This window comes from Conger conger, chromosome 16 (assembly GCF_963514075.1).
Source record: "Conger conger chromosome 16, fConCon1.1, whole genome shotgun sequence".
Lineage (NCBI taxonomy): Eukaryota > Metazoa > Chordata > Actinopteri > Anguilliformes > Congridae > Conger > Conger conger.
Genome location: NC_083775.1, coordinates 19,378,762 through 19,393,407, shown reverse-complemented (window position 1 = coordinate 19,393,407; position 14,646 = coordinate 19,378,762). Strand labels below are relative to the sequence as shown.

The window sequence follows — 14,646 nt, the reverse complement described above, 5'->3', positions numbered from 1 at the left end:
GAAACGAAATATGTGCATTATATAAAAAGCAACAAATGACAAGACATCGTCTACCATCCCCATAAAACAGAATGCAGATGCTCTGAATGTTCTCCCTCTTCAGAAGACACCTGACAGAGATTCCCACACTAAAGTACATGAATATTCGGCGCTCAGCAGAATGGGAAAACCAGTCTCGGATATTTTATTCACACAGCACATCTTAAAATAGATTACATATTTTAGACTGGGATAAAAGAATCCTGTTATTAATAAAAAACACATTTAAAGGTCCTTGCAATAAAATGTTGTGATTATTGTCATTTATAAAATATTTATAATCCATTAAGTGCATATCTTGTATAGATGTGTAGGGCATGACATCTCATTTTATATGCTTCTGTATATTAGAATGTTAAATGGCCACTGCACTTCAGCCTGTCGTGAGCGTAGCATAAAAATGTCGGCAGTGAACCGTTTTATTGAGATAGGCTTCTTGAGCCAGGGCAGGTAATGTTTGGGAGCCTTATGAAAAGGTTTGGCTACCTTTGCTCACAGATTCCACTGTTCCCTGATGATGGGGTCCAATATTTTTCACAGAAGACCTGCAGTAAAACTTCCTAGACCAGTTTGAAAAATTAAATCAATAAATAAAGCTGATAAATTGTCACAACTTAATTTCCAGTTACTTACAGTGTTTTTTCATTGAGAATTAATTATTAAAAGGCTTTTAGATGATCTCGCCCAGTTCATTACTGGAGAAATTTACTCGTTGTTGCTTCCTTATTAGAGTGTGAAAGCATTGCTATTTTTAATATATAAATACCATATTATGCTGAAATGAATTAATGAAAAAAAAAAAATAATAATCAATTTTTCTCTGCGCCATCCAAACTTTATGAAACTGCCATCAAATAATCAATTTCTTTCCATCTTGCCCACCACAATGCAAAGACCAGGCCGCACGGCCCAGAACAATGAGGCAGCAGTGAAAAGAGAACCGTGTCAATTTGCACAAAATATTAATGATGTCATTGTGAAGAAAAGGCTTAATACGTCTAGGACAGATACACACAAAAGACTCTCTCCTTACATTTCCACATCTCTTCCTGGACTCGCTTTCACACATCATCTAATAGAAAAACTGGCCCTGATAATGCGCAATGTTTTTTTTATATTATAACTACTTATTTTCTACTCATTTAAAATGCGGAATATTCTACGTTCCCTTTGCTTTGGGATGAAAGGATAGTCGAGCAATTGATTACATCTATTGTTGGTCCTTATCTATTTGGTGATTACCACGTTAGTATTTTTTTCTTTTTATAGGCAGAAATCATTTAGCACAAGTGGTGAATTTTAAGACTCAAAAAAATGGGTTGACATAATAATTATGGGTTGTTTAGGTTCGTTCGCTGGGTAACTTCATTTTTCCCAAAAATTCCCTTTGCTTTGCGGCTGGGTTCTCTGAGTGGGTTCTTCATTCCAGCTTGAAGCTGGACAGCTTCACCAGACAGTTAATCTAACTAGCTACAACCAAACAACCAGAGATGGACTAAGGGGAGTTTAGAATTATTAATATCATTTGTATAATTTCAATCTTTACATAATAATGATATGAGCCTAGGTTATTTATAATATTATTATTATTTCAATATGAGTCATTGGCATGACTGAATGTTTCTGATCTGGCTACAGTGTCTAGGCTATGTGACAATATTTGGTGAGTGCCTACATTACTTGAATAGAGAAAAATAAGAATGAATTTGTTTTCCAAAAACTAAATGCAGACCCTTACGAAATGTTTGGCAACTACAAGTTAAATTCAGCCTAGCTCCTAAGGTGTTTTAAGTGTTACCTGAGGTAACAGTAACGAGTAACGACTGTGTGAGAGTGGCAACAGTCTGTCAAATACAAGCACCATCAGCTGTGGGGATAATGAGGTGAAGTTGCGATTTCATAGCTAACTGTTATTGAAAACAATTATTGTGAATGTAAAATGGTAATCAGAGCTACTGTATTGATAAATTAGATCCTCAAGAATAGCCAATCAGGCTCATCAAGGGATTTTACTTCCAGTTTAATTAAAATGCATTTACAAGCAATGTTTCTTGTGAGCTCTTTTTGTATTGTGGGTTTGTATAGCTATGTGTTTCACATAATAATAATAATAATAATAATAATAATAATAATAATAATAATAATAATTATGTATTTTGATAAAAGTCGTGATTGTAATGAAACATGGAATAACTCAATATTTGGGCAAAATTTAACCCTGCAATCTACTTATTTTCACTCAATGCATGGGTCAAATTATTAATCCAACAGTCTGGGTTAAAACAGCCTAACCCAGTTGCTGGGTAAAAGCAACCCAGTATGTGTTCTGTCCCATATTGACCCAGTAGTGTTTTCAAAAAATGCACAATTTGGGTTATTTTATTTTACAGTGAGGGTGTATTTGTTTCCTACTAAAAAGCCTGCATCTTCTTTACTATATTGCCATTCAGAAGTTGTTGTTGTTGGAGACGTCACGTCTTTGGAATACAGCGCAATGGCACACCATGTTCAGATTCCAACAATACTACTACTACACCCGGAAAACACCCTTGTCCAAGGTTGTAACTGGTCAGGCTTATTTTTAACACAATGAGCCTGAAATTCATTTCAGGACACGACTAAAAACACTGAAGGTTTCCACAACACACCTCTTACTGATATTTCAAGTTCTTGCACAGGAGAAAACCCACAATTTAGGCACAGCGCAAACAGAGAGCAGTGCAGTGCTTCACCACCCCCGTGATCTGCGGGGTGATAAGAGTGCCTGCCAAATGCCTGTAATGTAATGCAGTGTAATTACGTAATTTACCCGTGAAAAGAACATCAACGTGAAACACAAACATTAGTTACAACAAAGCTGCGAGAGTCGTTGGAACCGTTTTGAAGTTTTATGTTTTGCCTAAATGAATTATTACAATTGTGCTTGTATCATATTACTATATCAGTTGTTGAAGGATATTCTTAATTGATGCTTGTGTTTTTGTTGGGTTTTGCCTGCCCATTTGATTGGACGTGACTGAGATGGGCATGGCGGTGCTCATTTAGGTGAGCGGTTGGGTGATGCAGAAGGGAAAACAGTTTTTGACGGCGTACCCTGTATTGTGTAAAGTGTATGGATGGTGTGCATGAAACGTGCCGGACCGTATGTGGAATTCCCTGTGGGATCCCATTACTCCGGATTTTGTTTGATTTTGTTTGTCTCCGTTCCAATTACAAATAAACGCAGGTAAACTGAGAACACGCGTTGGCTAAGCCAATACAGTTCTGCATCAAAAATCTTCACAATCACAAAGGAATATGAAGTCCAGAATAACAGACTGGTTAGTAGTTGGTTACATACAGTCCCCTTAAAAGGTATTGAAACAGCAAGGCCAATAGGACGATACAGGTTTGGGGGCGATTTAACAACCCTACCTTGGATGTATGAAATTAAGGCCTGTTCATTGCCACACGTTTCCGTTTATCTTTCTGGGCTCTTTTGTCCTTCATTTCAATGGTTTCATCCATTCTTTCTTCATAGTAGCAGATATTACCCCCCACCCCATTCTAATGTGCCTATACCTTTTATTCCGCCACAGTACTGAAAATGCACTCAGAAATACTTTCCGTATACTGGATAATTTGCTTCTCAAAGAGCCTCTGGCCAACCTAAGTCATTTTATAACACTGTAGTCTATTTTACAACAGGCTATTTACTCCCAGAACTGCTTTTATATACCTTATAGTTGCTTCTTCTTTCAGAAACTCTTCAGTAAAGATTTATTTATTAATTTTTTATCGCTCTGGAGACTATTTACTTAAATTATATTTTCTTAGTTTGGAAAAGCATTTACACTGCACATTTTTTTTTAAATTGACTCATCTAAAATGATAAACCGTAAACAGTAATAGTTGTCTATATAGCAGTCACTCATCCCCAGTGGCTGTGGTCTGCAAATTTTACCAGGATTATTTATTAAAGAAAAGATATGAATTTCCTCTTAATGGGAAGGCAGCGAGTAGATACAGATATACACACACGCATTGGGTTACAAATACTCACACACATATGCCCACTCACACAAACACACACCGTTACATAAACGCACACATTTACAAGCACTTGCACGTATGCAGTTTCCTTACTATCCACCCTTCATCTTCTGCATCTTTTACCTCCCCCACCCCACCTCACTCCGAGTCTTTATACATTAGTGGCTGCAGAGACAAACCTAATACTTCTGCCTTAATGCTAACCGACACAGTGGAAAAATCCACCACAGACTTAATGATCAACACCCGAGGCAGCACCTCAAAGACAACATCATCACTGGTTCATCTGTCACAAGCAGTCACATCTGTCCAGCATTCAGCCACCAATCAGAGGGGAACAATTCAGCACTCAGCCACCAATCAGAGGGGGATAATCCTGCACTTGGCCACCAATCAGAGCTGGACAATCCTGCACTCAGCCAGCAATCAGAGGGGTGACTATCCAGCCCTCGGCCACCAATCGGAAAGGGACAACCCAAGCCGGGCTGTAACTGGGCGTCAAATTGATTGAGGTTGCTATAGAAACAGCGGCAGAAAGGATTTAGAGCTCAGATGGTCCAGATTTGATCTGTAACTAAATCAAGTTGAGCAAAGAGGTCCGGTACTTATTCCAACGCACATTAAGCACGGCTGATTCCCTAAATGCAAATTACCATGTTACACATATTAAAAGCAATACGACAACGTCGATCATGGCGTGGCCAAGAATCTGAACCATTGTGTGCAGGTGTGTAGTGGCTTGGTTTTTTGTCATTAATTTTACACAGAGAAACGACACCCCTCTAAACTAATACCTGTGATCTCACTACAGAAGGCGTATGAAATCTTCTCTAATGTTCGGAGCACAATGAGGGGATCTAAGAACATGAATTACCTCGGCATTTTTTACCCCTGGGGGCAGAGGCAGCAGCCCATTTACCTGAAGTGCTTGAGAAAGTGTGAATTTTTACATTTGTACATCTGGCTTTGTCATGTCCCACCTGTTTCACCAACTGAACATAAGCCTGGGCGAAGCTACGTCTGCTGTAAATAAAGCCATGTTTATGTGATTAAACACACCCATGAGTGTGTTTGGGTAGATATATTTCTTCAGGCTACACCAACCTACTCAACCTACAAACCATATGGCTAGATACATTTGCATAATATGAACGATTAACAGAGCTATTGAATTAGATGGCTATTCAACTAAATTAGCTAGCTAACTACCAGACATAAGAACTAATATTTACCAAAATAAATGTACACTGTGGATTGCTATGCATTATAATCCCATATCAGAGTAATGGACACAACACGGACAGATGGATGCTTTATTAATACACGGTCTGCTCTAAATTTTCTAAAAGGCCAAATGATTGCATCTCTATTGCAATATTTATTTTTCTACAAGGCAAATTTCTTGCTCACAATACATACAGTAAGTAGCCTGCACAAGACGCATCCCTGCTGTGTTAGCAGTTAGCAAGTACATGGTTCCAGAGATTTTTTTCTTTTTTCTTTTGCTTTCCCATGCAGAACAATACAGAACAAGAAAGGACAGATAGGAAATGATCCTGCTGCAAAAAAAGTGGTGCAGTCACATGCATCCTTCACAGAACACACACATTCTCACGATCACACACGCACGCTCACACACGTGAATGCAAACACGTGCACACATTCGCGTTTATGAGGTAAATTCGCACCAAATAGCAGGAGCTAGTGAAATGTGATGCTCTCCCACAGTCATCAGTCACTCATCAAATTGACACGCAAGTAATTGTGTCTAATGGAAGCTGTTAATAGGGACAATCAACAAATTACCCATTCGGCTGCCAGGCAATAAGACACGACAGGTGTCAGTTTCCCAGTGACCTCAGAGGGCACCCTGGTTGCCTCTCTGGAAGGTGTACAACACCTTGGACTTTTTCCCATCACTTGTTTTGCACCTCCTTCTCCCTTTCCTGGCTCCTTTCCGTGCTCCAAGCTACACCCGTCAGGAGAGGCGAAAGAGGAAGAGCCGAAAGGAGACGCAGGCGGGGTAACAGAGAAATGAGAATCAGGCCAGCTGAACGTCCTCGCTCCTTCGGACGGCAGTTCAAAGCCACATCAGTTACAGATGTGGCACATGCGTGGCAGATGGGGAGGGGTGGATCCGCATTTTCCAAAAACAATTGCGAAAGCGTGCATGTTTTCTTGCCTGTGAAAACTTCGGGTGCCTCCTAATTTCAGCTTCAAGGGTTGGAATGTCCTTAAAGATGGCAGACCTTGATTTTCCATTTCCGTGTCGGGCAAAAACAAGAAGATAGGAGGTGAAAAATAAGCGATTGGAAAGAGCCCCTTAAATGTAATCAACGGAGCCTAACGTTCAGAGAATCCGGGCGATGCACATACTCAGCCTAACATGGCTGAATGCTGAATGACACTGAGGGTGCGTCCCAATACTCAAAAAAAGTTGATCCTCCTTCCCTCAACTCATCTTCGATCTGGAAGTATGGGAGGAAGGAGACAAGTGGAGGAAAGGGGGATGCACTTTTGAATACTGGGACGCACCCCCGCGTCCATCCATTCGTGGATGTTGACAAAGCCGCATTTTCATTGGCTCTCGCACGGACAGACCGAGGATGGCACGGAGCCGGATCTACGCCCATCTCCACCACACACTCGCGTTATTTGGTAGATTGGCAGAACACCGCAATGGGTCCGGATCCAACCTTTCCTCACCTCCGGGAGACAGCCACATGAGCGGAGCAAAGACCGCCGGCCCCTGTCTTCATGGAAACCCTGTCCCTCAGCCATCAGGGCACAGCGGCTACAACATACTGCCGCCTCGCCCTATGGACTGCTGAGCTCTTATCTGCATCAAGTATAGCATTACCATTTTTATGGCAAGCTAAATCAGCCAGTTTCCTATTTCCAACTCACTACAGACCTCATTACAGGTACTGTATAAGGCCCAAGGACAAGCCAAGTTGCCCTGATATGTGTGCGTGTCTGCCTCAGTGTGTAAATATCAATAGCCTAGTCTATGCAAATAATATCCACTGTTTTGTTTGGGGGGGGGGGTTTGACAGTGTGTTACCGTCTGTGTAATATGTGCTCAGTACATATTACTGTCATGACTAAACAGGAATGATAGAAATAAAGATACCCTATAATAATAATAATAATTATTATTATTATTATTATTATGATAATAATAATAATATATTTAAAAAAATAAAAGAATAAGGGAAGCGATAGGGATAAGGGAAGGGAGAAAGGAAAGCAGGTTGCCAATGACATACAACAATTAGATAGACAAATTAGATTAGGCAAATTGCGAAAGGCAGATGCGATTGGCAGATACAATAACAATTGGCTAGACAGATACAAAAATGAGTTCAAAGGCTCTGCCTCGAACAGTCACAGCAATCATTAATATGATAATATCACCAAATAAAATTCTTAAGGGGTGTCTATGGTCTTTGGGTAAAATTTTCAGTCATTTGTGCACTCCTGTCTTGTATAGGATTCCTTTGCAACATTTACAGAACATATTTTGTGAAAGTAAAGCAGGTTTATTGAACATCGATAAAGAGAGGGGGGTGATATTTCCTCATGCAGTATGTGTCTGTGTTTATAAGATTTACCCTTCAAGGTGACATCACAGATATGTGATCAGAATGCGATCACAGTGAACATTCTAACGCTGCTGTTAGGATCACTACTGGCAACTGAAAGCAATGGAGTTCTAGAACATGGACTTCGAATTTTGAAAGAACGTTCCAAAACGCCTCGTCTTCAAACCATCTTGTATTGATCCCACCCAATACACCTCCTGCAGCAACTCACCCATTCCGCCAGGATCTCACATGACCTCATTCTCAGCTTGTTCCTCATCCGGGCTCATCAGTCAATTTAACGCCTGCATTTGACGGCAAGGGCACATAGGTGGAGGCCCAATATCTTCCTGTGGGGCCCTTCATTATGAAGGAAAGGTGCGCTTTTTGCCACAGGGAGAGAATCGAGTACTAGAGCACAGTGCTCTCGATGACAGATGAAACAATGGTCATGCAGGTATTAGCCTATTCATGTCAGCTCTAATACGCAACGCTATACAAAAAACGCAATATGCTACCTGTGCCAGACCAACGGACGTTCTGCAGAAACACTATACTGAGTGCCGCCCTTTCTTTTTGAAGGTATTCCCCGTTTCATGGACAGGCATTGTGGTCTGTTCTGTCTTAAGGATTAAATCTTATTGAAAAATAGACACCCCCCCCCCCCCCCCCCCCAAAGAAAAATAAATATATATATATATATAGATATATAAAAATAAAATAAAATAATGCAGCACACAACATGACTATAATTGCACAGATGACTGTCGAGAAACAAGGCTTTCAATTTGGCAGAATACATGAAGAAAAACATATCCTATTATTTATACACAAAACAATATATTCCGATTACTAATGGGAAAAAGGAGATCTTGCACAATTGGCTTATCGAAGGCCCATATCCAGGCTTACATCTTACATATCGCAGTTATGCAGTTGGACATTTAATGAAGCATCTCAATTTGGAGTGGTTTTGCTCAAGGGCAGTGGCCGGGCTCACCAGCCTTGTGACAGAGATAATGCATGCGCAAACAGTGCCCAATCAAAAGTAGCGGGCCTTTCCATCGCTCAATCAGCACTGGGTGGGCTGGTCCCATTACTCTCACGGCAGGCACCGCATGCTTATCTCACTTTTAAACACGCATTTCAACAGCACTATACCTTCCGGTGCGAGGTCAATTCCCTAACCTCTCAGCTTGACTATTCTATTTTAGACACTCATATCACGCACAATCTTTGTGGGTGTGGTGTGACAAGACACACCGACATATATGAAAGCCCACTGACATTTCTACTTTGTGAAAATAATTTTGTTTTGCGATCCTTCTGTGATTGGAACGTTCAATGCCCAAGCGGTCCAGCATTTGCTTTTCAATTTAAAGAACAATTATGCTGGTGCAAACCTGCAGGTCTTTGCTCAGCCATCAGGCAAAGACAATGGACAAATCTCACAGCCATAAATGCTTATACCCGTTTTCCAAGCTTTTGCACACTAGGCTATATAAATCAAATGTATTTTCTGTTCCGGCTTACCATGTCTCTCATCCTTCTCCTCTTTACAGATTGTTGCATTTCCTTCAGTTTCAATTACTAAAACGTAAACTAACTTAATTTCAGCATCAATTTATCTTTAAGATATTCCAAATTCTGCTTGCAAGGAATTCTTTTTCCTTTTCTTTTTTTGTGTTGAGAGGAAAATACTCATTTAAGCCACGCTGAACATCTTGCCGAAATAACAACCGTCACAATCATTTTGTATTCAATGCATTCAAATGTAAATAAAAATGAATCGCAATGTATGGCCGTTTTGATCGATATCTGTCATAACATACACTTCAGGAGACCTATGGACAAGAGCAACACCGCTCTAAGGAGCCAACTGGTACAAATACAAACCTTCTTGATTGTAGATGTTAACGCTTAGTCAATTTAGCACCCGCAAATTTGCTCATTCAATCACGCCATATATAGGCTGCTAAAACACCGTCTTAATATTTACCGTTCTGTGTTGTTTCGAAATGTTAGGCGATGGATTTTTTTCGTGTAGGCTATAACTACACAACCTGTTTGTCGATTCCATGGCGTCTTTCTGGTGTGGCATAAAAGACGTCGGTGTTAACTTAAAATTACATCGTTTAAACTTCCTTTGGGAGCATCAAGATAATTAATGATAGTGTGCTTTCTAAAATCAGACATAATGGACGCTATTGTGCAGTCCCAGAAAAGCAAAATGATTCCCATCCTCCCGAGTGCGTCCTATTCCCCAGAACCCCGCCAAGGACCCCCTGTGGGTTGGCTTTGTAATATGCCTGCAGGTAATTTCCGTCGCACGTCAAATCAAACGCCGATGGAAAATCAACAAGCTGTAACTATTTCAGAATTTATGTTGCCTACGTAGATACGAATGGGAATATTTTTTCTTTCGTCCTTTTTTTTGTTGGTCAATTTCAGTTCTGTGAATTCGACGTTAATGGACGTTGAAGGGGAAAAGGGGGTGCAGTATATTACATTGTTATCAATACAGTAATGATAACAACGGGTAACTATTATCATATAACAATAATATAGCCTAATAATATAGCCTACGTGTAGAGTTAAAATTGTGGTCGGAAGCACTGTGCCAGAAATGTGAATGAAAGATCGAGTGTGATGCATTTTACATGCTTTAATTTAATATGAAAAAGATCTATAAAAAAATATCAATATAGACTATGATTTATGGTCAGCATTTCAAAATGACCGGAATTGCGACAGTTCAGAGGAGCCACTGACGGCGTCATACAGCTGTGTGTGAAGGATGTGTATGGACGAGGTCGAGGATTAACGTTTCTGCTCTGCAACACACATTTGAGCTCTACCCTGCTCTAATGCGGCTTTTCTTGTACAACACGCCATAAACCACGTAATGATAAAAGGCGACTAGTCGGGGGAGGCGAGTGTGCTGAAAGAGACAGACAGACAGAGACAGACAGACAGAAAAAGATGAAAAACGGTGGAGGAGGGGAGTGGGCACACGCAGTCCTCGGGGGCGGTTCTGCACAAAACCGTTAACCTGCCTAGCGTTCGGGGAAACATTCTTCTGTGAGAGTGAGAGCGAGAGAGATTGGGAATGTGTGTTCTGTGAACAAATCTTCGTAATCGTTGGCGCAATCATTTTATAATGGGGCGTATTACACCCAAAGACAGAGACAGACAGGCAGACGCGCGCACACACACATACACACACACACAAGCAAATAAAACTGCGCAATGCAAAGTGTAACTAGTACTGGATTTAAGGTCAAATCATTGAATGTCCTTATTTTCACCCTGACTTTAAATATATAATGTAATATTAACCTATGTATAATGAGTGTGCGTGCGCGTTTGTGCATGCATGCGTGTTCGTGTATTGTACGAATTCGGTTTAACCAGAAACAGATAACATTGATCTCCTTTGAAGTCCAACTTTAAATAATTGACCCAACATACAAATTACATGCAGATGTCTTATAACAACTATGGCAATATGGAGATAGAAACCGGAGAAAATGTCGCGGTGTGCCATTAAAAATGACAGCAAGTGAGCAACCTTTTAAAACACTCACGCGCCGTCAACACGCGCGTCACCCACCGTTGTGTGTGTGTGCGTGTGTGTGTGTGTGTGTTCGTCCGTGCATGTGTGCGCGCGCGCGTGCGTGCGAGTGTGTCTGTAGGCTATGTGTGTATGGGTAGCCTACATATAAAAAGGAGATGAATACGCGCGTGTTGATTCATCATTAACATGAAATCCGTTTCTGTCCAAGCATAAAACATCAATAAATAAATCGCATTACACGCCTCTCCACCCCCTGTTATGAAGCTGGCGGTGTCAGACTGGATCCCGCGGTCGCGCTTAGCGCAGCATCCCCGTAGCCTGGAATAGCCTGCATCAAAACCTCACTTCGTGCCTTACCTTGCTTCCTCCAATCTCCGGCCTCCGTTGCTCAGTGGCTCTCATTCATTCCCGCGTTCCTCCGTTTCTCGCTCCCTCTCTGGTTATCCGTTGTTTGCTCCTTTTTGCTCCTTCTTTGCGCGGATGCATAAAGATTAAAAATTAATAAGATGATATCTTCCAGGCAGACCCGCGAGCCCGTGCGCGTGAAGCGAGAAAAATCCGCCCAGTCAAAAAGGACCAGAACGAAGGCGAAATTTCCCTCATAGCAGGGTAACTCTCACATCAATACACCAGAGACGAATATACAAAATAAAAAGCTAGCATGCGACATCCCTTCTTCTTAAGATTATGGTCTTTCCTTTAAGACGCGCGATAGTAATGACTCTAAACCATAATCATAATAAATTAATAATGTCTTGAGAAAATATTTCTTCCGCAGTCCGTTTCACTGGTATGTCGATGACAGGTTCGATTCAACAATGTACTGAAGAGCGCTTCCCATAGTCAGATCGCTCAGAGTCACCCAAAATTATGTTGATAAACAAATAAAAATATACATAAAAACACAAGGCTGAGTTTGCGGGTACATCTAAGAATACCATTATTATATCGCAGCTCTATTGTTGATGCTTTCATGCAAATGTTTTTTTTTTTTTTTTTTAGAGCAGCAGAAATATCAGAGGTTTGCTTTCCGACGCATGTCCTCGCGCTGAGAAAGGATCAGTCGTTCTGTCTCCTTCTCCGTCAGTATGTCGAAGTGTCGATTTTCTCCACATAAAAGGGTTTTCCTTCTGAAATCCGTTTATATCCCTGATACACTACAATCTTTGTTCAGCAGCAACAATCAATAAACCAAAAGTACAATCAAATATGAATTTTCGCATAAATGTACCCTATTATGAATAATTAATAAAATATTAATATGCACTCAAAGTAATTCTTCAAGTCCACAGTCGGCTCTGTCTTCTTCGGCAGTAACCAGAACCGGTCATTGTTTATTGGTCAATATCAAGTCGATTGATTGACTGGTTGATAGCTTGATGTTGGTCAATATGAGTTAAAGCGACACAAAAGGCGTAATGTTATATTCTCTGTGCGACGTTCCTTCATAATCCAGCATGATTCCAGTTCCGAGTTTAACCGAACATAAAAAGGTAGCCTATAAATGTAGGCTATATAATTATTTTAAGTATGAGGGGATAAATCAATCAAACATAAAGAATAAGCTTCCCTTGTGTGCGACAGTAGTCCTGGGGTGTCTAATACTGTGTGTGCACGATTCTCAATGGCAGACGAGGCAGGCATCTGTGGGCTACAGCGGTTTGCTGGCTGTCCGAAGGGCGCTTCTTTATTCGGTATTCAGCGTTCGCATGAAGGTGGATATAAAAAAGATTCGTTCTGAGAACAGTCTATTTCACGTGTGGCGCTGGGGTGATAATTACATTCCCAAGCCGAATCCGTCCCGGTTGACAACGCGTGAGCACACGCAAAAACAGCCTTCCTGTTCCTATTTAATCCTTCTTCTCGACGTTTTAGATTAATTAATTATTTTCTATTTTTCATTTTCAGGCGCAGTGCAAACAGAGGCGAGGAAAAAGGGAGTAATGTGACGTGACAAAAGTCCTCGAATATCCAGCGTAAACATTCACTAACAGGCGCACAGATTTTCTTATAGATACCGCTGTACTTTGTCAGAAATCACCAGCGTCGATTCCAGATGAGAAGTTGATATTATTAAGGTGGTGGGAGGGGCGGTAATACTCTCGTTTTGCCCCCGACCGCCATTCAAACCCGTGTCTCAAATGTCGCAGATTTTGTGAATGTCTGGAGATAGCTATTTACCTAGATCGCTTATGTCCGCTCTTCTATCTTAATTCTTTGTGTGGTGCCACACCGCAGTGCTGCAAATATTGCAGACGCGAAATCAACCAAAACGTATCCGTCTGCCTCCGGTGCCGAGTATTCTTGCTTGTACTGAATCCCCACCCTCTCTCCCCCTCCCTCTCTCTGGCACGAGACTACTGCGCTTTACAAAACACGAAATGGATTTCTCTATTTGATCAACAGTTACCTTTTTTTCTTCACACAATGACACACACGTGCGCACCTACGCACACATGGTGTACTCCCCCCCCCCCCCCCCCTACAGAGACTTGTATTTGTCTGTTTTATGTTCATTTAGTTAAGGTGTTCCAATAAACCTCTTGTTTAAAAATTTAAAATTGTTGGTTTCCTCATTGCTAATTTTTCTGTCCACTGCTATCCGCACAGCCCAGATAAAGGACCTAACTGCACCCTTAAGTCCATGTTTTAAGGGTCTCTAGTGGACTCTTTTGGATTCAGGAGGAGAGTGGATTTTGCAAATGATGTGTAGAAGGGTGCAGTAATCAGCATGTAATCAGCAGCCACAGAACCTGCTTGTCTCCGATGATGGAAGCTGAGCAGGGCTGGGCTAGGCCAGGGTTTGGCCAGGGTTTGGTAGGTAGACCAGCAACCAGGCTTTAGCTGGACATAGTGTTGGAGTTGCCAGTAGGGGGCAGGCTTCGCTTTGAACCCTGAAGAAAACCAATTCCCTTGTGTATGGGACGCTGTGCTTGTAACAGAAGTTGTCTGAAGAGCTTAAGTCTGGGGTCATGCTTTTTGTGATAATAAACACTCATTGCCGTTTCAGCCTTGTCTACATCGCATCATCCTGGGGGAAGTCAATGCACAGAACACTGGTGTATAGGGTTCTAAAATGGAATGTTCCAGCTACACAACACTTACAGTACAAGAAAGGTTGGCCTTGTGTACAACAGCTCTCCTTTGTGAAGTAGCAAAACCAAGTATTACAATAAATATGTATAAATGTGCAGACTAAAGATGAGTCATCTACACAAGGCCGACATTTGTTGAACTGGAAATAAATGTAGACTAAACAAAATTTGAATAACATAGGTTCTGCTTTACCACGATAGTAGCTACAATTGCATTTTGTAAAAGCTGTTAAGGGCGGCCTGTAGCGTAGTGGTTAAGGTAAATGACTGGGACACGCAAGGTCAGTGGTTCTAATGCTGCTGTAGCCTATCCACTTAG

At 41.2% G+C, this 14,646-nt stretch overlaps 1 protein-coding gene across 3 annotated transcripts in view; it reads right to left on the bottom strand.

Annotated features, from left to right (window-relative positions):
• The window catches only part of adgrl1a (adhesion G protein-coupled receptor L1a), a 110,978-nt gene extending 97,483 nt beyond the window's left edge, over positions 1 to 13,495 (bottom strand). For all 3 annotated transcript variants that reach the window (XM_061223101.1, XM_061223102.1, XM_061223103.1), the window contains exon 1: positions 11,590 to 13,495. The gene's annotated coding sequence lies outside the window, so the exon portion shown is untranslated. The remainder of the gene's footprint in view (positions 1 to 11,589) is intronic.
• Between the last annotated feature and the right edge of the window lie 1,151 nt (positions 13,496 to 14,646).